Consider the following 27590-nt stretch of genomic DNA (forward strand, 5'->3'; position numbering starts at 1 on the left):
AAAGCTTTGAGTGGAAATAAAGGACTTAAGCTCAAATCTTCTTAATTTCAATAGTTGTGCACAAAGCAAATACCATGCATAAAATATACCTAGAATATACATCATGAACAGGTGACATCTGAAGCCATGGCATTTCATTCAAGAAATTTACAGATGTATAACTAGGATGTAGTCACTATTATTTGGTCCATGATTTAGGGGTCCATACAAATATGGGTGAAATAGTGCATTCATCAAAAGTTGCTGGATGCCCGCAGTGGGCCCGACCCTCACATCCCTGACTCATATAGCTGTTGAGTATGACAGTACACCCAATGAATGAGCTGCCGTAAGGTCCACCATAAGGGCAAAACTTATGATGCGCTAAATACCACCATCCAGTGGCAGACATGAAGTTGGAAGTCCCGCCCTGTTAAGGCTAAGGGGCCGATTACGATGTCGGGCGTAATACCTCCTCCCGACAGTTGGAATCTCCTCAACCCCTGTCGGAACCCTTCCGATCGACTGGGTCGATTTACAATCCACCGGTCCAATTGTTCGTGGTCGGAATGAAAACCGTGCGGTCATTCCAAATCGGTTCTGACTGGCTCTCGGAGGATACGTGTCGGTCGGAACTGCATCGTACACCTCTATGGACAGTGTTTCCGACCATGCAATTACGATGCCGATTTCCAACAGCCTTTCCGAGTCAGCCTGTCGACACAAAAAGGCTGTTGGTAAGTGACTTTGGGGCCTCTGGCATGGCACCATTCATCCTGTGGCCTCTGCTTGGGGGTGAGCTAAGCGACCCCCGTGTAAAACCCTGTACTGTGTGGCAAGCACCGTGGGGTGCCCGCAACAGGGTGCAGAGTTTTACACACACACCCCATTTCCTCAGAGGAGCCTGTGTTGTCGGTCGGAACACAGGCTTCCATAGGAAACAATGGTAATCCGACCGAACGGTGTTCAGTCGCATCGTAATTGGTCGGACGGAACCGCTGATAGCGAGTCGGTTGGTACCGAATCCGAGACGGTGTCGGGCGGAAAGTTTCCGCCTGACAACGTAATCGGCCCCAAAGTCTTCCAAGGCCATATTCATTACATTTTCTTGCTGCCTGGACCTTCACACGCAGCATGGTTATCCAAGCCATGAAAAAACACAAAGGTGTCTCTAAGGTCCTGGTAGATAATTTCCAGCTTATCAGGAAAATAGAATTTGTCATTATACAAAAACAATCCCACCACTTTTTGAAGATTTGTCATTCGAATTTAAAAACACTTTACATTGGTGGCTGATCCCATAAATAAGGCCCTTATGGTTGGCTACTTCAGACTTCCACATTATTATGGAGGTGCTGAAATAGCATTTATTTATCAAGTGAGCACATACACCAACAGGTCCACAAATCCCAGTGCAAAATGCATTATAGTTATATGAATATTACATCTCAAGCAAATGCAAACTTGTTGGGACATCATCAAACTTACCACAGTGAAGTGATATTTCTGGTTGCACATCTATTATCCTTATCACACAGTCACACATTATAATAAACGCTTGAAATAAAATTAGCTAATGAGCTGTCTAGTGTCAGGTTTCTTAGGGCTGATTTATAAAAGAGATCACTAGTGGACTGTCATATGGACAGGCTGTTTAGGCTTGCCAGCCAGCACTATGACCACGTCACATCGCTTTTTACTTTCAGCCATGCTGTACAGCAACCGCACTGCTAGACAACTTAGCTAAATCATGGGCAAAGGCTATTCCTCGCTTAGGCGAGGCCTATTAGCTTAGCCAATTCTTGTAAATAGTTTTTTGGACAGACGATTTAGGAGAGTTGAATCATCTTAAAGCAGATTAATCAGACAAATCTATTTCAAACAACCACAGCATAGAATTTGAGATGAAAAGGATCAAATTATTAAATGCCTCACTTCATGAAACACAAATCATTGCTCAAATCTGAAAAGATTAACCAAAGAACTATAACCCCATGACAAAATGAAAGACTGTGCATTTTTACAGACGTTAACCAAAGTTCATAGAATCTTACTTTTGTGACTGTGGTTGCCCGGAAATGCACAGTCAAATGTATTTATTATAAATAGCAATTGTGCTAGCAGCTTTAATTTTTCTATACTGGCATTTTTTTAAGATTTTCCAAAACTTGTACTTGAGCCTTGGGTTCAATTCACATCACACTGCTACGCAGAAATATGTCAGTTGATTGGCTGTCATATATGCAGTACCTACAAACTGCCAAAGGTGTCATCCGAGGATTATTTAAACTTGAGGGTTATCAAAGATGTACATAAAACAAGTCTCGTGCTGTAGTAATGGCTATGAGAGGACAGGTCCTAGGGCAGTGACACTTAAAGTACGGTCCGAGGTCCGCATGTAATCCTCCTGACCTTCACATGCGGCCCCTAGTCAAAAGTAGCCCTGGGCTTCTGTTTACTCAACTCAGCACTATTATTAAAACATGTTAAACAGGCAAGCATTTGTTTAGGGTCACTTTCCTTTTTAAAGACACCTTGCAGAAACACTGCAAAATTATGGTAAAGTCTCTTCAGAATTAAAAAGTGCATGTCATTAGCACGCATAACAGTTTCACCTTAGTACATCAGAATATCTGTGTATTGAAAAGTATTTTTTTTAAAGTGATTTTTTTAAAGTGATAGTTTTCAAACATGAGTTTATAGACATTTCTTTTCGCCTCCATTCTGACAACAATGCTAATAGTGAAATGAGACAAGTCTGGTTATTATGTCCATTCTTTGGGGAATGGATTCCTATTCTATATGAACAATATTATAGTTTATCAAATGGAATACAGAAAAAAGGTTTCTACAGCACACATCCTGAATTCATGTATTTCCAGATTCTCTTTTGTGTAAAAATTGAGAAAATTGGGGAAAGAGACATTAAAAAAAGGCATAGGATGACCCAATTAGTTTAAGTGGGGAAGCCGAGAGTAATCCCAGTTTTTCTAATTTCACACTGTGCAATTCAACACTAAATGTAAATACTTCACTTCCGTGCACCCGTACCTTACCGCCAAACCCAAAAGCCTGCCAGCCTGCAGACATCAGGGCAGCCCTCTGTCACATCACAGACCAAACTTTTTGGTCCCTGGGAAAATATTTGAGTACCCATGTCCTAGGGTAACGGTATGCACCGACAAACAAAGAAATAATTATATTGGATAGATCGAAATATCACTTCATTTCATGTGATTCTTTTTTAGATAGGTCTGACTCTGTACTGCAGTAGAGATAACGATTCTTTATGAGGAACAGGTTAATATTTATACGTTTTCATTTCCCAGTTCAATACTTTATTTATGAACATAAAGCTCTAAAAAATTACAAATTGAAAATGAGACGAGTAAGACTAAAATGAAACAGGTTGTTCCAGAATATATGTATTTCAGTGGCATATCTGAATGTGAAGAAAACAGCCATTCTCTTAATCACTCCGCTGAAGTACTTAAGTGCGTGGGTCACATTTCCCACTGAAAAGGCTTAATGGCCGGACCTGGTCTAAATTCAGCAACCTTTGTATGGGCACCGAAAAAGGGCGAAAAGTTAAGTGTGAAGCGAAACGCATCGCGAGATGAGTTATTCTTAGTTCCGGGTGCGTTAATGGCGCGGTTCAAGGACCTGTAGCTCTGCATCCACTTCAGGAGATTACTTCCCCTAGTGCTTAAGAGAAGCACTAACCTCGTGTCCATTATGTTCATTGACGTGGCGCTCTACAAAAGCAACAGTCGCTTTCAACAAATGCCAGCAGCAATGGTATTTCTATAATGCAACAAAGTATGACAAGCAGAGCGGCAGCTGATTTTTCTGTTAAGTGGTATATTTATCAAAAAAATCACTCAGCGCAGTGCAGCAAGCCACCTGGCTGTGCTGTGTAGGGAGAGGGCAGGTATGCGACGTATTTAGCAATATACGTTGCATTCCTCTCTTCTCCCTGCGCTGGCACACTGTGTGCTGCCCAGCACCAGCGCAGGCAGCCTTGCACCATGGTGCAAAGGTGCCTGGTTGTAAGCAGGATTGTTTTTGCGATGGAAGAGGGACAATTTCCTGACCAAAAACAATCCCCGGAGTCATTTTCCACTTTCTATGTATGCAGTGCTTTAAATGGCCCGGTACTGTCAGTTACGGAGTACCGGCACTTTTTTATTTTGAGGAGGAGAGTACCGGCACTTCTCAAGAGAAATGCAATACTTTTAATTGCAGAGTACTGCCACTTTTATTTTTCCATTTCAAGCACTGTATGTATGTGTGCTGCATTCTGCAGTACACATAAAAAGAGGACAACACGAGGCGAAATAAAGATATTTCTCCTCGCTACGCCTCACCTGGGTGCAGCATAGCATTTTAGCATATTTCCAGGTCTACCAGTAATGGTAAACCTGGGTATGTGTCCAAATCCATGGGAGTATGCGTGGGAACACCCACGCTCCACCCAAGGAATGCCTTTCGGGGCAGATTAACGCAAAGTAGTGATTTTGCTGCATTGAGTTAGTCCAGATTCATCAAGCCACTGAGGGCCACACAAGGTGGCCTTGCGTGGTTTGATAAATCTAACTTAGAAGTGGAGTCGCTCTTGCGTCCCATTGCATGGCACAAGGACAACGCAACTCTTTGATAAATTTGGCCCTAAATGTTCATCAAAATATGTTTGGCCATTAACTATAAAATGGTGCATGTGGTTCGACTGGAAAGTGGAAATAAACATGGCACCAAGATCACCTAGGTTTTGGAGCTGAAACTTCCCATGAGGGTCCTGATTACAAGTTCATGGATACTAATCCTGTGCAAACACGTGTTTCCAAAGGAACCAGCATTATGAGTTCTGTGATAATTATCACTCCCTCACAGTTTTCCTTCGGTAGATTTTGGCAGGTCAAATGTCCTGGTATTTATTGGGTTAAAAGGCCTGGAAAAAGGGTAAAAACTTCAGAATTTAGAGCTATGTGTACTAAGTCATTGTGCATTTTCTAACGGTGCGATTTGTTAGTTCAGTCTATAAGGAAATGCAAAATGGTGTTTTGATATGTACGAAAGGCTTTTTCGATGGTGCAATTTGTGATCACCTTGTTTGCAATTCTAATTTGGAAATCGTAAATTGGTTTTTATCAAATAGAGAATCGCTTACACTATGTACAAAGGATTACCTAATTGTGATTAGTTGCAAAATGTCCATTTAGGAAATGCAATTAGCGTCAATGTGTATCAGGTGGTAGCCAGGTGTAAACTATAAAATGTCACCCAAAATGCCTCTGGCTGTTTTGGAATGGCAGCTCTGTATGTCTTGGCGAGGAGGATGAAGATTTAGGCTTGTAGGGAGAGGAGGAGGAGGAAACAGGAGAGGATATTTAGGGTGAGGGTCATCTCGTTTGAACAGACGGAGAAGGAGATTTATAAGAAGTATAGACTGAGTAGTTAGGTAATTTCTGATTGAACTGCTAAGCTACACCCTCAGCTACAAAATCCAACAGTGAGAAGCAATGCAATCCCACCATATGTGCATGTATTGTGTTGTCTTCACCTTTTAGCTTCTGGCAGGTACCAGGAAGTCATAGCAGTGGCAAGGGGGGGGGGGTGTCACACAGTACATTTTCTTGTTTTTTTTTCAAGGTTTTTAGACATAATGGTTGGCAAAGTGAACCAATATGTGTTATTTCACCCCCCCTCACCCAAGATATACAACACACAAAACTAATGCTTTATTAGGTAGCACAGTTCCATACCGTAATTCGTTGTACTGATGGCACGCATATTGCTATATTTCCCCCCTCTGCAAATAAATGTATTTATAGAAACAGGAAAAGTACCCAGTCACTCAATGTACAGGTAGTGTGTGATGCCTCATGCATCATAACTGACCTCGTAGACAGATTTTCAGGCAGCACACATGACTCCTTTATGTTCCGCCACTATGGAATAAATAGCTGGCTGTCTCAAGAGGAATTTGGTGATGGCTTTTTTTTTGGTAAGAGGATTTCAAACTCAGTTCATACAGTGCTCAAAAGTATGCTTGTCAAATAATCTAATAGTTTCTCCTACTATTTAAGGAGATAGTGCATATGCCTTGTGCCCTTGGTTACTTACACCATATTTACACCCAAGAACCAGAACTAAAAGGCAGTACAACAGGGCACATAAAACGCGATGAACAATTTAACCCAAGTTTGGAATACTCAAATCACGTTTTAGATGCCTCCACAAGACTGGTGGAACACTACTCTACAGACCAGAGACCTGTTGCCATATCATTGCCACAAGTGCAGTCCTCCACAACATAGCCATGAGGAAGAGTATTGAATATAGAGGCACAATCAGACCCAGATGACAAGCTACGACCACTTCAGAATCAGCAGAATGGGACACGTGAAGCAAAGGGTCTAGCACGATGCACAGAGATCCCAAACAACTATTTTTAAGGTAAGAATAATGGCAACAGCTAAGAAATAGCCAACAGGCATGATGGTAATGTTTTTGCAATACTGAAAGATAAGCTTTCATTCAGGTTGTAACAATGTACTGTTATTGTTTATCATTAACTGTATCCTTTTATGGTGTCATTATTTAAACAAAGCAACAAACACTGACAACACAAACATAAACTAGTTTCATACACGTGAGTGTATGCTAAAGTAAATTTGTATGACCTCTGGTGTTGGTTGCCTTCCCAGCAGGACTTGACTGTGGAGTTGGGATATATCTGTTCCAGGTGTATGTTGACATATTTGCCTTATATAGCACCCATCTGGCACAGATATGCCACTGAGGCTCGAGCCGTCTTCACTTTCAGGTGGTGGTAAAATGTTAGGGACAGACAGCTTATGTGTCTATATTTTCTCCAGAGCTGTGGTCACTTGGAGCAGCTAGTGTGCTACATCTTGGCAGCAGTGCCCCATGTAATTTTGGAAGTTCACAGTTCTCCTGGCAGGTGTGTTGGTGACTACTGTGGAAATGTGGATTTTCCTGACCAGTTATGTCCCCTATCTTGGACCCCAACGGTTCTATATGCATGTTACAAACACATGTATGTTCTCTCCAGTTCCAGTTTCAAAGACGCAAACATATGTGCGTCCACCATTAACATGTTCTCTGTCAGATCCGCCATTAATGGGCTGGATATTCGCTTCCTAAGTATGAAAGGCCACCGACTTTATATGGCTCAGTTACTCCATTTTTACAGTTCAGGCGAAGTAGGCCCGATTCTGTCCTCAAAGCCTTTCCCTGCTCTCTGTCTCTGACAAGCGTCAGCTTGAGCTCGCATCTGTATCCATGAACTTTGTCCTATTTCCTGTGCAGCTAACGGTGCCTGCCTCGGCCAGTTTTCGCCTGCCTGCCAAGAAGCTGTATTTCACCTTCGAATTATCTACTTTGCTCTTCAGCCGATGCATTCCTGTCTAGTGATTTAGGTAAACATTTCCTTTAGCTCTCGAGCAAAAGGGCCTTGCCCCCTGTCTCCATGCAAGTAATTCATGGCTCAGTTGCCATGGAAAGTTTTCTGCCTCTCGCATCTCATATAGACACTTAGGCGCTTGTGCACGCACACAGTCAGTATAGTATAGATTCTGTCCGAGAGCCCTTCCTTGTGGATAACATAGTTCTTTAAACATAGGATGTTAGATATGATTTGGGATTAGGTTGACTTGACCCCCCAGACTTTTCGTCTCCACATGTAGAGCTAAATGTCAAGTCCCCTTCACCCCCTAGTTACACGTCAATTACACGTCATGCTGCTGCGCACGCATCTATGCCAAGTATTATCTTATAGATCCACCTATGTATGATAACCCTAGCCAATTATGTTTCTTTTATTCCTTATTACGCCTAGTTTCGATTACGTATTTACTATGTCACTTTTCTTATCAAATTATTACGCCTCCTACATTTGTTTCATTGTAATGTACTTACTATAAAAATGCATGTCTATCAATAAAGTATCGTACTTCACTTCCTGAACCTTCTTGGTGACGGAACCTGAAGGCCGCGACTCGAGTCGGCCATTTTTAGAATAAAGCCCATTCAGAAACCTCTTATACCACGGATTCTGCCTCTTATTATTTTGAGCTATTTTGATTAGAGATCCAGTATGAAATTCAGTCAGGTAAAGAATTTATTTACCACATAATGAATGGCGCCCGAATAGGGACACTTTCTCATCTCACGCGCCGGCGGTGCGTTGCAAGCCCGGTCTCCTGCCACAGCTGGACGGACCATAACGCGTACCAGCAGGATTTCCTGTAGTTCCCTCCGGTCAAGCGGGGGCGACTGAGGCTGCGATCAACCCAGACGAGGCGGTGAGAAGCGCGAAGTATCCCGACCAGAGCCTAGCTGAGAGAGCAAGATCCGAGGTATACAGAGGCCCACCAGGTTTCCGAAGTCCCGATGTCCTGAGGGTCCGATGTCCACAGTCGAGTCCAGTCCATTCTCCGAGGCCTTTCGTTGTGAGCTACTCGGTGAGTACCATCGCCGGGGAGGCGTGTTGACGTGCACATAGGTTGTGCCGGTCAAGATGGATTTGGGTACACAAATCCGGTCTGCACTGTTTAGCAGTGTATATGTACGGTTTAGCCGTATATCAAGTATTCCGAAGTGTCTAGTTATTGTCAAGAATTCTGCTTGGTGATTAGTTATGCAGACTATCATCATTGTTGGTCATTTTTAAAGGTTAAAATGTTTAATGTTTAATGTGTTAAAATGTCCTGCATATTGTGGTATGAATGATTGTTCATTGTTGTGCTTTTTGTATTAAGTGTGTTCAAGATTAAGTATCAGGTCAGTTGTCGATATGCCGCTCTTTTCGAAGTTAAGACAGATCACTACTAGGAAAGGGGTACTTGAAGAGGCAATTCCTATTCCTCCTAGGGACACTCCAGGGCACTTCATGTATCACAAGCATGGCTTAGACGCCATATTATTCCTTGACTTATGGGTGGACTACACCAGAGAGTTACCAGAAAATCAGAGATGGCCTGTGGCCGGGACCTGGGACGCAGACTGTATCATGAAAGTAGAAGAAGAGTTGTGGAAGAGGAAAGCTAGACAGTCACAGAAAGATGCTATTGAATTATGGCGTAAAGAATCACATAGGCGCACCGAAAAAGCGCTAAGACAGGAAGAGAGAAGTAAAGAAAGTGCAAATAAGGTTCGAGAAAAGCAGTTGCTTGAAGAAGGTACACGAGTACAAGCAGAACAAACAGAGAGACAAAGAAATGCCCTTATGAAAGGAATGTATCCCCTTCTGGCCGAAGGATTGCCTCAAGCCACTACGGCCATACCAAAAGACTTGCCACCCCCATTGTTTCCGATAAAGGTACATCCTAAAGGACATCCTAGAACCGCAGAAGATATTTTCCTTTCCTCATATCTAGATGACGCAGTTCCCGAATATGCTAACCCCGCACCGCATAGACCGTCTGCTGGGGGGGTTCAACGTCAAGATCAAGTATCTGTCACTGTGCCACAGCAAGCTCCGACACAAGTAACGACACAAGCTTCGGCAAGCACATCTGCTTCCGCGTCTGTCCCCGCAACTGATTCTACAGCCGTGTCTACACCTGTAGTGGCTGTAGCCCGTTCAACGAATCCTTTCACGTCCGACACCTCAGAGGGAGCTACTGGAGGTGCTACTAGCCTTCATTTCACGCCACCCAGAGGGAGTAAATTTTCTTTCCAAGAACCAGTACATGCACGTACGCCCAAACTTATAAATACCCGCACGCTTAGGGACCTTATGATAGATTGTAGATATGATCCGGTGCCCGGTAAAGATGACGAAATGGTCCTAGCATCGTTACGTGTTAGACGAGCTGCATCGTTTTTAGGGAGGCTACCAGGAATGGCTATGCATTTAGATAGCATATATCATTTTGTCCAAACAGGAAAAGACCCTGAATGCATTAACAGAGCTATGGAGTATCAGAAAGTAGAAATACAGGGAGAACTGTTACGTTTTTTTGTAAACTGTGTGATCAGAAATCAAGACCGACCAGGGGTAGATCCGGAAATAATGCAAACTCTTACTAAATGGAGTCAGAATATATCCGATGGAAAACATGATAGACAAGGAAGTATAGTAGCCATGTGTCGAAAAATTAGGAAAGAAGTAGAACACATACATGCAGAGAGATTGGAAACAGACGAGTTCGAGCAGGATGAAGAGTCCGAATCAGGAGACTCAGGGAGACAGCCAGACACCATAGCCTATGTAGGCAGAGGAAGGTCCTGTAATAATACCAGAGGTTTTTCTGATCCGATACATTCTGTATGTCCAAACAATAGCAGAACCTATTCGACACCTATAATAAATATGAAGTCTCCCGAACGTTTGTTTCAAGCTGCAGATAAAATACTCCGGGAACGAAGGGGTTACCACCTCCTCGATTCTATGGACGAACAAGAATTAGCTAGGTCAGCTGTTCATTGGATGGACAGTCCCGGTAAATATGGTGATGTGACAGTCGCACACACGTTTTTGAACCTCAGTCCAGATGAACAACGTTTGGCTGGGATCTATATGATTCAGCAACTTCTTATATTATATAAGAACGAACATGCTGACCCTGGTCCCTTACCTGACATATTAACTGAACTACTTGCGGATAGATGGAGAGGTTCTAGTAACAAGTTAATTAAAGAAATACTAATGTCACGCAAACAATACGTTCTTTTTGTAAGCCCAGATCCTTTCGCGATCCCCAACAAAGAAGGAACACCGTACTACACGGATAGACAGAATCCATTGCGAGAAGTGCACCCAATAAAGGGTGAAGACAATAATTTTCACCGTGTATTTGTATACACACCCATAACAAAAATCGAATTGTTAGAAATGAAGAAAGTAGTACCAAGTCATGACAAAGACCCAGCGGGTTTCCACCGAGAAATTAAAGACATGTTATTAATGGGAGAATACACCTATCCTGATATTATGACGATATTAAAGGTACTAATGCCTGCTGGCATTTATGAAAAACTGAAAGAAAAAGAGTGGGAAGTGGGAGACCAGAAGATAGATTGGACAGCATTAGAAACAGAAGAGAAAGCCCGAACTGCAGGTTCAGGACTCGGGGATAAAGTTAAAGCATTACCAGGTTTACTAGTACAGGTATTGCCACGTTTATTGACTACGAAAAAGGAAGATTGGGGTGCAATCACAGCCTGCAAACAAAAGCAAGATGAAGACACAAGTGATTATTATGCACGATTTGAAAAATGTTTTGGTATAAACAGTGGCATAAAAGCAAGCAGTGACTCATATCCACATTTATTTGTGACAAAATTGGTGGAAAATGCATTGCCTCCAGTGAAGAATAGAATATTGAAATTCGAGAGTACCTGGCAAAGTAACACTCCGTCACAAATGTTACAAATGTTACAGTATCATCATAATAGAATTAGGGATGAACAAGAACACGAGCATAGACGCATGAAGGATACTAAAATGAAAATGCTAGTTTCTCAGACAGTACCAGTGGATGGTCACAAAAAGGGTGTAACACATTCTGGAGATTCTGCAGTTCCTGTAAAAGGAACCTGCAATTACTGTAAACAACCAGGCCATTATGTACACGATTGTCAAGTCCTGAAACGTAATATAGCCACAGGTATTGCAAAGGAGAGACCACGATTAGTTAGACAGGATCAGAATGAACAAGGAGCTATGCAGCATGGACAGGCCATGCCAGTTCAGCCACAGTCTATGCCAGCCTCACAGCAGCCCATACAGTTTGTGCCAGCTGCACCACCGTTGCCTACTGCTGCCACACAAATAACTTCACGACAATTGTACCAGACCGCACAGTATGAATACCCTGAGTACCAACGTTATGCATGAACCAGCCTAGAGAGGGAAGTTGACTTACCCCTTATCGAGATTCCTGTAGATCAAGAAGGACCTTATGTACATAGTGAATTATTAGGTCAAGACAGAAAATTCTTACTCGATACAGGGGCAAGTCGAACAACCATAAAACGTAGTGAAGTTCCAGGGGTACCCCTCTCAGGCTCTCAAAATGTTTCCCTTGGTTTTTCAGGAAAACCTATTGTTAATGAAGTATCACAGCCACTTCCGCTTACGATTGGTCCTTTGACACGAACTACTGATTTATTGCTTACCAAATCTTGTCCAGAAAACTTGTTAGGTATAAAGACACTGAAAGCCCTAGGGGCTATTATCTGTTGTTCTCCGGAAGGAGTAAGATTGTTTTTACGTGATTTTAAAGGTCATTATGTATCCAGAGACATGGATCCCCGACTACAGACTTTACCAGCGCATCTATGGGCACAAGGCCCTACTGATGTTGGTTGCATGAACATTACTCCATATCGAGTCACACTAAAGGCAGGAGTGGTACTACCACGAATGCGACAATACAAGTTACCACAAGATGCTGTAGCGGCTTTACTGAAAATCATTGATGAACTTGTTGCCCAAGGAGTGGTTGTGGAAACTAACTCCAATGTATGTAATTCACCGATAATTCCGATTCTTAAGCGAACAGATCCTATGGCCCCGCCAGTATATCGATTAGTTATTGATTTGCGCGAATTAAACAAGTGCATTGTGCCACAATTTCCTGTGGTCCCCGATATCTCATCATTACTGACAGCTATTGATTCTCAAGCTACATTCTTTACTGTAATTGATCTCAAGAATGCCTTTTTCAGCGTCCCAATAGATCCGGAAAGTCAATATTTGTTCGGATTTAGTTTGAATGGACGAAGTTTTAAATTCACACGCGCTCCTCAAGGATTTACAGAAAGTCCCAGCATCTACAGCCAAGCACTGAAACGAGAACTTGACAGTATACACATGCCAGTTGACACCGCATTGCTTCAATACGTCGATGATCTGCTGATCACCGCAAGAAGCGAACCCGAATGTGAAAAAGCATCGCTGACAGTTTTACATTTTCTAGCCGACAAGGGGCACAAGGTGTCTCCTTCTAAGCTGCAATTCTGTGTTCAGCGAGTTATTTATCTTGGTCACTCGCTGTCCAAGGAGGGAAGGCAGCTTACACCTGACCGCATCCAGTTAATTGCAAACATGCCAATACCCCAGACACAAAAGGAAGTGCGGGCGTTTATAGGCCTCACTTCATACTGTAGGCAGTGGATTCCCCAATATGCATTTCTAGCGAAACCAATCATTCAGTTGACAACACAGGAGGCAGCCACGTCGACTGTCCTCCCTTGGACTCAGGAACACACACTAGCTTTTGAGAGCTTAAAGAAAGCTCTGTGTCAAGCACCTGTTCTAGCGACACCATGTTACAGCAAACACTTTACACTCTTTGTTACAGAACGTACAGGTACTGCCTTGTCAGTACTCACTCAGGAACAAGCAGGATCATGCAAGCCATGTGCTTATTTCTCCAGTACATTAGATCCCGTAGCTCAGGCTTTGCCCGCGTGTCTGAAATCAGTGGCAGCCACAGCTTTAGCAATCAGACAAAGCGATGCCATAGTGTTAGGACATCCGTTGACAGTACAAGTACCACATGCAGTAGAGGTTCTGGTGAATCGAACGCAAACACAACACTTGACCATAGCAAGACTTACTGGTTATGAACTGACATTGTTTCAGCCACATATAGAAATCAGACGTTGTAACACATTGAATCCTGCTACACTTTTACCCGTAATTGGAACAGACCCACTAGCTCATGATTGTGTTGAAGTTATTGAGATAAAGACTAAACCCAGACAAGACTTAACAGACGTTCCATTGTTAGATCCAGACCTGACGTTGTATGTGGATGGTTCGTGTATGAGAACAAGTACAGGAAATTTAGTTGCCGCATATGCAGTCACAACAGACACTGAAATCATTGAAACAAACTGCATAGATACTCTGTCAGCCCAAGCAGCAGAGCTTATTGCTCTAACACAAGCCTGTATTCAAGCCACAGACAAGAAAGTCAACATATATACTGATTCACGTTATGCATTTGGAGTCGTACATGACTTCGGGGTGCTTTGGCGAGAGAGGGGTTATTTAACTTCTCATGGAACCCATATTCAGCACGGGTCCCTCATTCATGCTTTGTTAGACGCAATTCATTTACCGACTGCGATATCGATTATGAAATGTAAAGCACACACGAAGATTACTGATATCATTTCTCAAGGTAATGATTTAGCTGATAGAACAGCTAAACAGACTGCTCAGACTCGTACATCCGACATGACAAAGCCAATAGTTCAGACACCAACACAGTGTATGACAATTAAGGATCCCACACTTGACGTAATTGATATACAGACACATGCTACAGCAGAAGAAATAAAGAAGTGGACTGAACTAGGAGGGATCCAGACAGATCAAGGATGGATGACGAAGGAGAAATCTGTGTGGTTTCTTCCTGACTCCATGGTCCAAGCAGTTATAGCTACAATTCACAGTCCAGCACATTTAGGAGAGAAAGCTATGTTAGACAGCATTCAGCACATTTGGTTCAACAAACATTTACGAGCAGCAGCTAAACAAAAAGTTCGTACCTGTATGATATGTTGTCAGTTTAATCCAGGAAAGAGTGTTCCCGTAGAGCAGGGTGGATTTCAGCCTCCTGACCATCCTTTTGAAGTCCTCCAGATGGATTATATTCAGATGGAACGATGTCGAGGATTCAAATATGTTCTCGTAGTTGTCTGCACTCTCTCCCGTTGGACAGAGGCGTACCCCGTATCAGATTACACTGCCCCGACTACTTCCAAGCAGCTAGTTCGAGAATTCTTCCCACGGTACGGTTTACCACGTGTTGTATATTCAGATAACGGTCAGCCTTTCTCATCTGAGTTAATGAAACATGTTTCACTCTTGCTAGGGTATCAGTGGAGATTCCATTGTGTCCGACACCCCGAGGCAGCAGGTCTTGTGGAACGACATAATCAACTTTTGAAAATCAGATTGTCTAAAATATGTCAGGAAAAAGGTGTGGACTGGATAGTAGCCTTACCAGTTGCACTATTTTACATGAGGATGGTGGCACACTCTCGAACAGGGCTATCCCCTTATGAGGTGATCTTCGGTAGACCACCGAATATGTGGGGGACGCCTATACCCCGTAAAATAGGAGGGAAGGCAGCTTACACCTGACCGCATCCAGTTAATTGCAAACATGCCAATACCCCAGACACAAAAGGAAGTGCGGGCGTTTATAGGCCTCACTTCATACTGTAGGCAGTGGATTCCCCAATATGCATTTCTAGCGAAACCAATCATTCAGTTGACAACACAGGAGGCAGCCACGTCGACTGTCCTCCCTTGGACTCAGGAACACACACTAGCTTTTGAGAGCTTAAAGAAAGCTCTGTGTCAAGCACCTGTTCTAGCGACACCATGTTACAGCAAACACTTTACACTCTTTGTTACAGAACGTACAGGTACTGCCTTGTCAGTACTCACTCAGGAACAAGCAGGATCATGCAAGCCATGTGCTTATTTCTCCAGTACATTAGATCCCGTAGCTCAGGCTTTGCCCGCGTGTCTGAAATCAGTGGCAGCCACAGCTTTAGCAATCAGACAAAGCGATGCCATAGTGTTAGGACATCCGTTGACAGTACAAGTACCACATGCAGTAGAGGTTCTGGTGAATCGAACGCAAACACAACACTTGACCATAGCAAGACTTACTGGTTATGAACTGACATTGTTTCAGCCACATATAGAAATCAGACGTTGTAACACATTGAATCCTGCTACACTTTTACCCGTAATTGGAACAGACCCACTAGCTCATGATTGTGTTGAAGTTATTGAGATAAAGACTAAACCCAGACAAGACTTAACAGACGTTCCATTGTTAGATCCAGACCTGACGTTGTATGTGGATGGTTCGTGTATGAGAACAAGTACAGGAAATTTAGTTGCCGCATATGCAGTCACAACAGACACTGAAATCATTGAAACAAACTGCATAGATACTCTGTCAGCCCAAGCAGCAGAGCTTATTGCTCTAACACAAGCCTGTATTCAAGCCACAGACAAGAAAGTCAACATATATACTGATTCACGTTATGCATTTGGAGTCGTACATGACTTCGGGGTGCTTTGGCGAGAGAGGGGTTATTTAACTTCTCATGGAACCCATATTCAGCACGGGTCCCTCATTCATGCTTTGTTAGACGCAATTCATTTACCGACTGCGATATCGATTATGAAATGTAAAGCACACACGAAGATTACTGATATCATTTCTCAAGGTAATGATTTAGCTGATAGAACAGCTAAACAGACTGCTCAGACTCGTACATCCGACATGACAAAGCCAATAGTTCAGACACCAACACAGTGTATGACAATTAAGGATCCCACACTTGACGTAATTGATATACAGACACATGCTACAGCAGAAGAAATAAAGAAGTGGACTGAACTAGGAGGGATCCAGACAGATCAAGGATGGATGACGAAGGAGAAATCTGTGTGGTTTCTTCCTGACTCCATGGTCCAAGCAGTTATAGCTACAATTCACAGTCCAGCACATTTAGGAGAGAAAGCTATGTTAGACAGCATTCAGCACATTTGGTTCAACAAACATTTACGAGCAGCAGCTAAACAAAAAGTTCGTACCTGTATGATATGTTGTCAGTTTAATCCAGGAAAGAGTGTTCCCGTAGAGCAGGGTGGATTTCAGCCTCCTGACCATCCTTTTGAAGTCCTCCAGATGGATTATATTCAGATGGAACGATGTCGAGGATTCAAATATGTTCTCGTAGTTGTCTGCGCTCTCTCCCGTTGGACAGAGGCGTACCCCGTATCAGATTACACTGCCCCGACTACTTCCAAGCAGCTAGTTCGAGAATTCTTCCCACGGTACGGTTTACCACGTGTTGTATATTCAGATAATGGTCAGCCTTTCTCATCTGAGTTAATGAAACATGTTTCACTCTTGCTAGGGTATCAGTGGAGATTCCATTGTGTCCGACACCCCGAGGCAGCAGGTCTTGTGGAACGACATAATCAACTTTTGAAAATCAGATTGTCTAAAATATGTCAGGAAAAAGGTGTGGACTGGATAGTAGCCTTACCAGTTGCACTATTTTACATGAGGATGGTGGCACACTCTCGAACAGGGCTATCCCCTTATGAGGTGATCTTCGGTAGACCACCGAATATGTGGGGGACGCCTATACCCCGTAAAATAACTGATGTTGACTGTAATATGCTGACAGATTACCTGGCTTCCTTGATGTCTGCACTACAATCTTGTCGTTCACAGGTAGTCGCAGCTTTTCCCGACAACACTGAGGTGAAACCCCATGATGTAATTCCCGGTGATTTTGTCCTCGTCAGAAATTTTGATCGGAAGACCCAACTGGAGCCCAGGTGGAAACTTCCTAAGCTGGTCCTGCTGACAACCAGAACAGCCGTGAAGATCGAAGGGAGAAAAGGCTGGGTTCACTCCAGCCATATCAAGAAATTTCATGGACTTCCTCCTGACATGAACAGTCCTCCCCGTGTGTCTTTCCCCATTGACTCAAAGCTACCTTTGGCTGAGGCCAGTAGCACCGAACTATATAAACTAAAACTCAGGTCCAGACTTAAACCGTCGGACGATTTGATTGTTTAAGTCCTCTCCAAGGTGAAGCGGTTGAATCTGTCCCGACATGTTCCCCTTAGGTCTGAATCATGTACAGTCTAGAACAATAATGAAACGACATGCATACTGTAAATTACTGCGTAGCCACTGTATTGTGACTTTATTAATTTTGTTTCTCTTGAGTTTTATAATAATTACTGCAAGTATATTGTTGCATATGTATTATCCTGTTTCTAAACATGCTTTCAATATAACTGATGAACATTCTTTTAGTGACCTACCCCCACATGAGTTGTCCTATAGACTTGCGCTGCGTAATAACACTTTCATTAGTATGTTACATCATTCTCATCAGACTAGTAACGCCACAAATTGTTGGGTGTGTGGTCGACTCCCTCCCTATCAGAATAACAGAGGAGTTCTGCCTTTCTTTCCACATCCGTTCACATATAATGGCACCTGTGGAGCATGGTTTAGTTTATTAAATTCCATAGATTCAGACACAGCAGTTTATCAACACCATTGGATATGGGGAAATCTGAACATAGTGTTATACAAGGTCTGTCACCCTGACAAGGAGGGTCATCCCAGTAGAACAGGAACGGATCTAGAAAACGAAGTATACAGATTAGGTAACTTTACACCTAATCTCATGATTCTGAATGTCGAATCTGAAGTTGAGCTAATTTTGCCCACCATGTCAGTATTTCCAGTTAAGGGTGAATTATGTGTAAGGAAAGTTGGTTCCATACATATGGGCCATAGCAAATGCGTTACTGTTGTAGAATATAGTGATGAAGGCAAATCTTCATTTAGAGCTTCTCGCCATTCCTACTTTATATGTGGTCAGACGGCATACATGCGTCTACCTCTAGATTGGGATGGTACCTGTTACATAGCATTCCTTTTGCCACCTGTTTTCCTAGCTCCTCCTGATTATTATCGAAATACTCATTTAGTACACAATAGAGAACGAAGAGATCTCCCAGTTGTCGATTATACTGAGACGGCATGGGACAAGTATGTAGATTTCAATAAAGGTATTTTTCCATACATAGGTACAATTTCAAATAGTAAACTGATACGTAGATTAACAAAGACTCTTGAAGCCGTAGTGAATGAGACTATAGCCGCCCTAGGCAATCTGACAGAGGAACAATCAGTGATGAGGATTGTTGTCCTTCAAAATCGGCTTGTCCTTGACGTCATCCTGGCCGATAGAGGCGGAGCTTGTAGGGTCATCGGATCCAGCTGCTGCGTATTCATACCAGAAAATTCGCCATCTGTATATAAAGCTATAACCCGCCTTCATAAGATTGTGAGCCAGATACACGAGGATCCAGGCACTTGGACTTGGTCCGGGTGGTTTTGGAGTCTGATATCAGCCTGGGGATGGAGAGTTCTATCCTTCCTAGGTATTGGCCTTCTTATACTATTCAGTTGCTGCTTATGCCTGCAATGTGGACCAGCGATTTGTGGTTTGTGTGCCACATCGTGTATTCCACATCAAGGTTTTCGTTCAAAATCCCGGAAGAAGAAGGAGGAAGAAATGATGCTCCATGAGCAAATCGATGGATTAATGAAGATTGATGTTTCTTGACGGGCAAGTAGGGGACAAGGAGGGAATGTGGAAATGTGGATTTTCCTGACCAGTTATGTCCCCTATCTTGGACCCCAACGGTTCTATATGCATGTTACAAACACATGTATGTTCTCTCCAGTTCCAGTTTCAAAGACGCAAACATATGTGCGTCCACCATTAACATGTTCTCTGTCAGATCCGCCATTAATGGGCTGGATATTCGCTTCCTAAGTATGAAAGGCCACCGACTTTATATGGCTCAGTTACTCCATTTTTACAGTTCAGGCGAAGTAGGCCCGATTCTGTCCTCAAAGCCTTTCCCTGCTCTCTGTCTCTGACAAGCGTCAGCTTGAGCTCGCATCTGTATCCATGAACTTTGTCCTATTTCCTGTGCAGCTAACGGTGCCTGCCTCGGCCAGTTTTCGCCTGCCTGCCAAGAAGCTGTATTTCACCTTCGAATTATCTACTTTGCTCTTCAGCCGATGCATTCCTGTCTAGTGATTTAGGTAAACATTTCCTTTAGCTCTCGAGCAAAAGGGCCTTGCCCCCTGTCTCCATGCAAGTAATTCATGGCTCAGTTGCCATGGAAAGTTTTCTGCCTCTCGCATCTCATATAGACACTTAGGCGCTTGTGCACGCACACAGTCAGTATAGTATAGATTCTGTCCGAGAGCCCTTCCTTGTGGATAACATAGTTCTTTAAACATAGGATGTTAGATATGATTTGGGATTAGGTTGACTTGACCCCCCAGACTTTTCGTCTCCACATGTAGAGCTAAATGTCAAGTCCCCTTCACCCCCTAGTTACACGTCAATTACACGTCATGCTGCTGCGCACGCATCTATGCCAAGTATTATCTTATAGATCCACCTATGTATGATAACCCTAGCCAATTATGTTTCTTTTATTCCTTATTACGCCTAGTTTCGATTACGTATTTACTATGTCACTTTTCTTATCAAATTATTACGCCTCCTACATTTGTTTCATTGTAATGTACTTACTATAAAAATGCATGTCTATCAATAAAGTATCGTACTTCACTTCCTGAACCTTCTTGGTGACGGAACCTGAAGGCCGCGACTCGAGTCGGCCATTTTTAGAATAAAGCCCATTCAGAAACCTCTTATACCACGGATTCTGCCTCTTATTATTTTGAGCTATTTTGATTAGAGATCCAGTATGAAATTCAGTCAGGTAAAGAATTTATTTACCACACTACTGCCAATCAATTGATTGATTTTGTAAAAGCGTCATGGCATGCCATGTGCTGCTTGTGCCTGTGGCTTTGCATACGTTGCTCCATCTCCATGGCAGCAATCTAATGCTCTTGACCTTTCTGTAATTGCAGCATTGAATGTGAGATGCTTTGCAGATGCCTATTCACTGTTGTTATGTTTGGCTTGTATGTCCTGTACTGTGGCTATTGATTTCTCAATGCCACCAAACAATTGAGAACTGTCTGACATATCATCAGAGACATTATCATTGTTAACTGTTTGTTTTTGGACTCTACATTGCCTGTGTATCTTGCGCAAAGAAGTGTTTCTGCCTTGTGTTGCACCTCATTACCTTCCTCAAAGTCTGGTAGTAGTGCCATATTTGCTCTCCTAGTAGTAGTAGTAGGAGTTATGGGCGTGGAAGTAGCAATTGTGCTGTCCTCAATTTCCATTTCTGTGTCAATTAATTAATTGGCCTCAATGGTTTCAGACACCTCCTGGGTGTGATCTCTGGAAATGTATATATATAGGTGTTGTAAATAAATGGTCACTAAGTTTGCATAATATTGTTAAAATATGTTTTTGACATGCAGATGGTATATAGCTATGTGTAGCTTATTAATAGACACCCAGTACACCATATAACTTAGTTCTACTACAACTCTCATAATGCATTGCCAAATTACAGGAAACAGCTAAATGGAGTTTTGGTAGCTAAGATGTTGTACTTGAAGACTAACAAACAGTATATCGCAGGGCCGGCTTTAGGGCGGTGCGACCGGTGCCATCGCACCGGGTGCTGGCTTCCTGGGGGCGCCTATCTGCAACTTTATTATGCTTTTAAAGCACCTGCTACCACATTCCTTTCCTCCTGCAATTACGGGGCCTCACAAAAATGTCAAGATAACTCCCGTGATTAATGTTCTTCCTGGCCAGAGATCAGAGTTTTGTGTAGGTGAGGTTTTTGACTTGTGTGAAGGTAGCACAGACGGTTAATATGCCTACTGCAAAGAACATGTACCAAGTAGTTTACAAAGTGCATTTAATGTAAATAGATCAGCAGGTTACCGCTTTTAAAAGAGCCATCCTTTTGTTACTTGCAATTTATAACTTAAAGTCCTAATATAGAATAGTGAGGTATTAACTTTCATCATAGAGGTGCATACACTGCAAAGTATAGAACATTGATTAATGTTGCAAAAAGGGTTAATTTGGGAAGAAATGGATTCTTATTATTAAAGAAAACTCCCAACAATGCTGTTTCTTTTTCGACCCTTGAGTTTGTGCTTCTCCACACCAAGCACTCCTAAACTATACTGCCTACCAGTATGGATGACTTGTGACTCCTACACTTTTAGGGCCAGATGTATCAACGCATTTTGCGATCGCAAAAGGGCCGATTCGCAGAATCAGCCTGTTTGAAATATCCAAAAAGCGTTTAGAAATGTATCAAGCTTTAAGAATTCACAATATGGGCAATCGCAGTTATTTGCAATTACCTAAATTGTGACTTCAGTTAGGGAATCGCAATTTACGATTCCCTAAAAGCTAGTCTTGTAGCCATCGCAAATTGTGATATTGCTTTAAGGAATTGCAAATTACCACCAACTTCAAGTTGGTGGTAATTTGCGATTTCCTACAAAAATGCACTTATTTGCATTTTTCAAAGTGCCATGTGGCGCACATACACGCCCTTAAGGCATGTAGGTGCGCCACATGTGCACGCATGCACATTTCAGGCACATTTTTGGAACCCTTGAACCCTTGAAATTGCCTGCGCAATTTGCGAGTACCTATTGGGTACTCGCAAATTGTGCATGCAATTCCCATTAAATGAATGGGAAGCCATTCCTTATTTGCGACTCGCAATTAGCGAGTCGCAAATAAGGAATGCGTAGGAATCTCTATTTTAAATGCAAAACCTTAATAGCGAATCGGTAAAATTCGCTATTAAGGACTCACAAAATGCAATGTTGATACAGCTGGCCATTTGTCCTTTGGCTTGTGTAACATTTCCTATACACTGATTTACACAAGTATGATTGATTGTCTGTGTAATGTGTGTGTGATGCAAAGTGCTCTGACATACTTTACTGGTATGAGTAGCGCTATATAACGAATTCAATGCATCTGAGAGAGAGTGGTTATGGAGACTTGGTCACTGTTAAAGGGTGCTAGTGAGAGAATCCGTGGTGGAGGTGGCCAGTGGAGGTGGCCATTGGGGGCGCCAACTAACATTGTCGCACAGGGCGCCACCAGCGCTAAAGCCGGCCCTGGTATATCGTGAGAACATTTAAACAAGAAAATGATTTACCTTGGCTGCAACCTGCAAGATTGGAGGTGTCAATGTCAGACACTCTTACCACACTTTTAGGTTTAAGTAAATAAATAAGTGATTCCATTGGAGTTGGAGGAGGATGTTTGGAGGGACCACCAATTGTGCCACAAGCCTCGACTATCCATCTCTTTAGTATGGGATCTTAGTTCATACCAGCATTTCCTTATTTCAGGTATGGTCCTCTGAGAGACACAAAGCAAGTTCACTGTTTAGGTCTCGCCTAGCGACGCAGCGCATGCGCGCTGCCTGCCTTGGCGAGATCTATTGTTGTCGATTTCTTGGCCGAATCGGGACAAAACATGTGCGCGCCTGGACAGGCGATGTGAATGCGTACCGCTCATACGCGCCTGGACAGGCGATGTGAACGCGTGCCGCTCGCGGCATTCAGACAAGTAAAGTGAACGTGCCATAAACGAAGAAAGACTGTTATTAGCTTAACCCACTTGGGGGCACTGTTGAACATAAAAAAGACTCAAAGTATTTTCAAGTGGGAAATCCATTTAAAGAGTAACACCCCCGTATAGTTTTGTGCAATTTATATAGCGCAAACTCGAGCCGAAGGTATAGGAGCGCTGTATGAGCACCAGTTACATTACCCAAGGTCACATTTATTTTGTTTTGTACTTGTTAGGCAGCTGAATACTCTGCACAAGGTTATGGTCTAACTACATATCAGATAGGTAATGTGCAATTAAATTACTCACCTGTATACTTTCCCATGCGTAATGGCAACTCGCCTCCCTCCCTGTAGTTTTATCCGTGTCACATGTGAAAGTCCCTTATTGCTGAAACAGATGTTTGCTTCCTGGGAAGAAATGCCCAACTCATGGTATGCTGGGGTTCCACATGAAAACGCGCACTTCTAGAGCACGTCCATCGGCAAGGGACATTTTACGAATATAAGGAGGATTAAAGCGCTTCAAGAATTTTAAAAATGTTTTATGCCAATGTTTCCAATTCACAAACTAAAAACATAGACATCACTGTTGTATAGGAGTGCTTTGAATATTTTATACAGAGAATACACATAATAAACATCTGAAGCAGAATCGCGCAGAAGTTTAGCTGAATATTCTAAATATGCTTGCATTACAATATTACTACTGACCCATTATGGTTAAAAACACATATTGTAATATGACCGCTGCGTTAGTGTGCTCCGAAGCAAACATGGGGAAGTTTGTTGAATGACTTTTAAACAATGTGGCCATATTACGAGTATTAGGTAAACATCAAAAGGTCCTTGTCTCAAATGTTCTTTCCGCGTTCATGTCGCATATAAAATGAATTCCCACAATACAGCTTTAAAGATTCTGTCATTTCCAGAGGGCTTAAAATGGTGCGCCTTTCCAAAACTTATTTTGTAATTTTACCTTCTTAAAAGTTAAACAACAAAAGCAACCCGAAAAATATGTGAGTTGCATGAGTTAGGCTTCCCATAAGAAACAAGCATTAACAATGCATTAGGTCTTGCATTTACGCGAGTTTCATCCATTAGCATTGTAAATGCCTTTGGTTTATGTTTTGGTTTTTAAAACATAAATAACAGGCATTGTCATTTACAATGCCAATATCTTAATCTCGCATAAATGCGAGACCTTTTGCATTGCAAATGCTTGTTTCAGGATGCTGGGACACTTTTGTCACCTTTGAAGTGCTGATAACACGTATAGGACTTAGGGGTAAACTTCCCTGAGGGTGTATAGCCAAGGAACTTACTTTTCTTCTGTTCACATAGGGGAAGGGGAATCCTGCCCCATAGCACTATTTTGGGGACCTTCAGAGAACCCCTTGCTTTTATTTTTATCTTCCCCTCTTTCTTCTGGTGGGGACCCTCCCAACCCTTGTGATGATCCACCCCTATACCTTCTTGTGAACCCTTGTGCTGAGCCAGTGGACTGCCTACTTGGAAAGCTTTCTGGGGTCAGTGAGCTTACTATCAATCAGATGTTGGTGCAGCTCTTCAAATTGAAGACTGAACATGTACTCTCTTCCTACTAAATTGTACTGCCCCTGGTAATATTTTACTTCACTGCCCTTCACCACCCACCCAGGGCCTTGCAATGGTAATCCACACAAACCAGCTAGGATTGTGGGCCTTTTCTGGCTGTCACTTAACTTCTACCTATACCTTTCAGGGGTAAGGCCATACTTCCTGACGAAGGTATCTTTCATGGGAGGGATACCTCATCATGTCCCTCTTCATTAGGGTCAGCAGGGCATCCTTCCCTTTACTTTTCACGTGCCCCCCCCCCCCCAGAGACTGCCCCTCTTCGGGGAGCCTATTCATCTCCAGAGCAACCCCATAGGCTACAAATCACTTGTAGATGTTATCTCCCATAATAAATTTAGGTACCAGATCCTTTGGGATTTGGACCCTCTTTGTTTCCAGAGGGCATTGTGGGTATGCTGCCACCATTATTGCTGGACTTCACTTGTTTCGCTTTGATAGCCAGCTCTCTGAGACTAAGCTCAGGGGCATAATCCTCTCTTCCTGGCTAGTCACTTTCCTTCAAAGCCTTGCTTGGCTTTCCTTTCTTCTGGTTCCAGCATGAGCTGGGCCATTTGCAGCATAAACTCCATCTCAGCATTCCTGTCCACCAGCTCTTCAAGGGACAGACCCTGTTAAGATACATTGCTCTCCGCTCTGACAGGGACTTCTATCTCATAAGACAAGTCATCCCCATCCCAGGAACGCTGCATTTCAAGACTGGGATTAAGTACCGGCTCCTCTACATCATCCTTCCCATTATAGTTGTCTGTTGCTGTCAGACACTGGTGAGCCTCCGTCCAGGCCCTCAGAGCTTTCTTAAACTCCAACATCTTGATGCCTTTCCCTGTCCTAAGTCCCCTTTCATTACAGAACTTCTTGAACCCAACTACAGTGTAGCTCTCCAGGTTGATCAGCTCAAATTCCATTTTTTAAGTCATAGCCACAGACAGTCCGGTAGAATGAGAGAGAATTTGGAAAAAAGCAAAACAGCCAATCAAGGAGAATTTTTAAAAAACCTCACATTGGTATGAAAAATATTCCTCTGGGATTTAAGTGTAACAAAAACTCACTGTGCAGCCCTGCCAAACACAAATTTTAATGCCACCACTTCCACCAATGTAGTACATTGGGTTATTGTGTGAGGGAGTCAAAGTCTACTCATGCAGCAACCACAATCTCTGTCATGGTGAAACACAAGCAAACCGCAAATTAACCTGTGCTTAACCCTCTGGTAGCTTTATACAAACACAGGTAGGCTTAACTTAGAGGCAATGTGTAAAGTAATTAGGCAGTGCTTCAAACAGTAATAATGAAAAACACAAGGACAATCCCTCACCAGATTAGAAAAATAGATTAAAATGTAATACATTATTTTAGACTAAAATGAAAAAAAAATCCAAGCAGTAAAACCATAGATATCCAATTTTAAATATTTAAATGAAAATAGTGCCTAAAAGCACAAAGCACCAACTGTGGTTATTCAGTCATGCCAGATCGAGACAAAGCCACAAACTCAGGGCAACCACTGTGGAGCATGGGTCAGATACAGGGACCCAGTGAGCCTTGCTGAACAAAGTAGCTTAAATCCTGGTCTGCGGAGCGCTGCGCTATCCCATATTGAGGTGCACAGGGGATCGGTGCACGTAAGGGTGCAATCATATACTTAGTCCCGAATGGCTGAAGTGCAACCAGATGCCACGGACATGCCCGGCATTTTCAAATAGACAGAAGCGGAGAGACTCTATCGAGTGTCTGGAAGTAATATCGATGCGGGTATTGAATCGACCGCAACTGGGAGAAACCGCCTAGAAAGACGGAAACGCTTCGGGAGTGTAGCGCTCGACGGCCAACAAAGATACAAAGAAAGAAGCCATCCCAGCTCACAGAACTCCCACACAAGGCCTCTGCTCGCTACATCAAGAGATTACATCTCCCTGCTACATGCAAATGATAATACGGCATTACAAGTCCTATCCTTGAAAAAAGACACACCCTGATGAAGACCTTCGTATGAAAATGTGCCCTTTAGAAGGTCGAAAAACGTTGGTTCTAATTTTTTGGGGAGGCTCTATATAGAACCGAATATATGTTCACTCCTACAATATGGACACAAAATAAAGTCCAATTAGTTTGGTTTTTATCGAGTTCTATAACTTGGTTTGACCTCCTTGAGGCCAAAAAAGACTATTGTACATTGAAGACAAACGATATAAAAGTCCCTGCCCTTTTTAAATATGAAAAAACAGTAGGACCATTATATGTTTGTGTATTTGTTGAATATAATTTTTTGTCTGATGTATATATTTATATGTCCTGTTCATGTTGTATACACCTGTATTCTTCACAAGTTTGATACATAGATACACGAGAAGGTTTATTTCGAGCTTGTTCCGTGATAGGAATATCTGTTTTTGCTAAATTAAATGTGAAATGAAACATGTATATATTTATAGTTCAGGGCTAATTAAAAAAGCCATCTGAGGTAAAAGGAAAAATTAATTCATGGTGTCGGAGGTAATAGTTGTTTTGTGTATCCCATATTGAGGAGGCATCGTGTAGTGGTGGTTCTGAGGAAGCTGCAGGACTGTGATGCAAAGTATTGTGCTGTCATTGAGGATCAAAAGACGAGAGGCTTGTGATTGAAAGGACTGCATTGAGGATGCATTGCGCTGCAGTGGTTCCTAAGAGGCTTCGGGCTCTGATGCAAGGTTCGGCGTCGGAGATGAGTAGCATAGAGGCTGTTCCGATGCAATGAGGTGTTGCATCGGCTGCATCTGTTATGCTGCCAGGCCCACCATTGTATTGACAGAGCACCTTCAGTACCGCTTCCAGGGGTTCAAAACTTTGGGGGTAGGACTGACAGCATAGAGATTCCAGGTGCTAGCTTCAAGGTGGTTGAAG

At 42.7% G+C, this 27590-nt stretch overlaps 1 protein-coding gene across 6 annotated transcripts in view; it reads right to left on the reverse strand.

Moving 5' to 3' along the window:
- Positions 1–27590, reverse strand: part of LAMA2 (laminin subunit alpha 2) — a 3129796-nt gene that overhangs the window by 317062 nt on the left and 2785144 nt on the right. The window lies entirely within an intron of this gene.

This window comes from Triturus cristatus, chromosome 6, assembly GCF_964204655.1.
Source record: "Triturus cristatus chromosome 6, aTriCri1.1, whole genome shotgun sequence".
Lineage (NCBI taxonomy): Eukaryota > Metazoa > Chordata > Amphibia > Caudata > Salamandridae > Triturus > Triturus cristatus.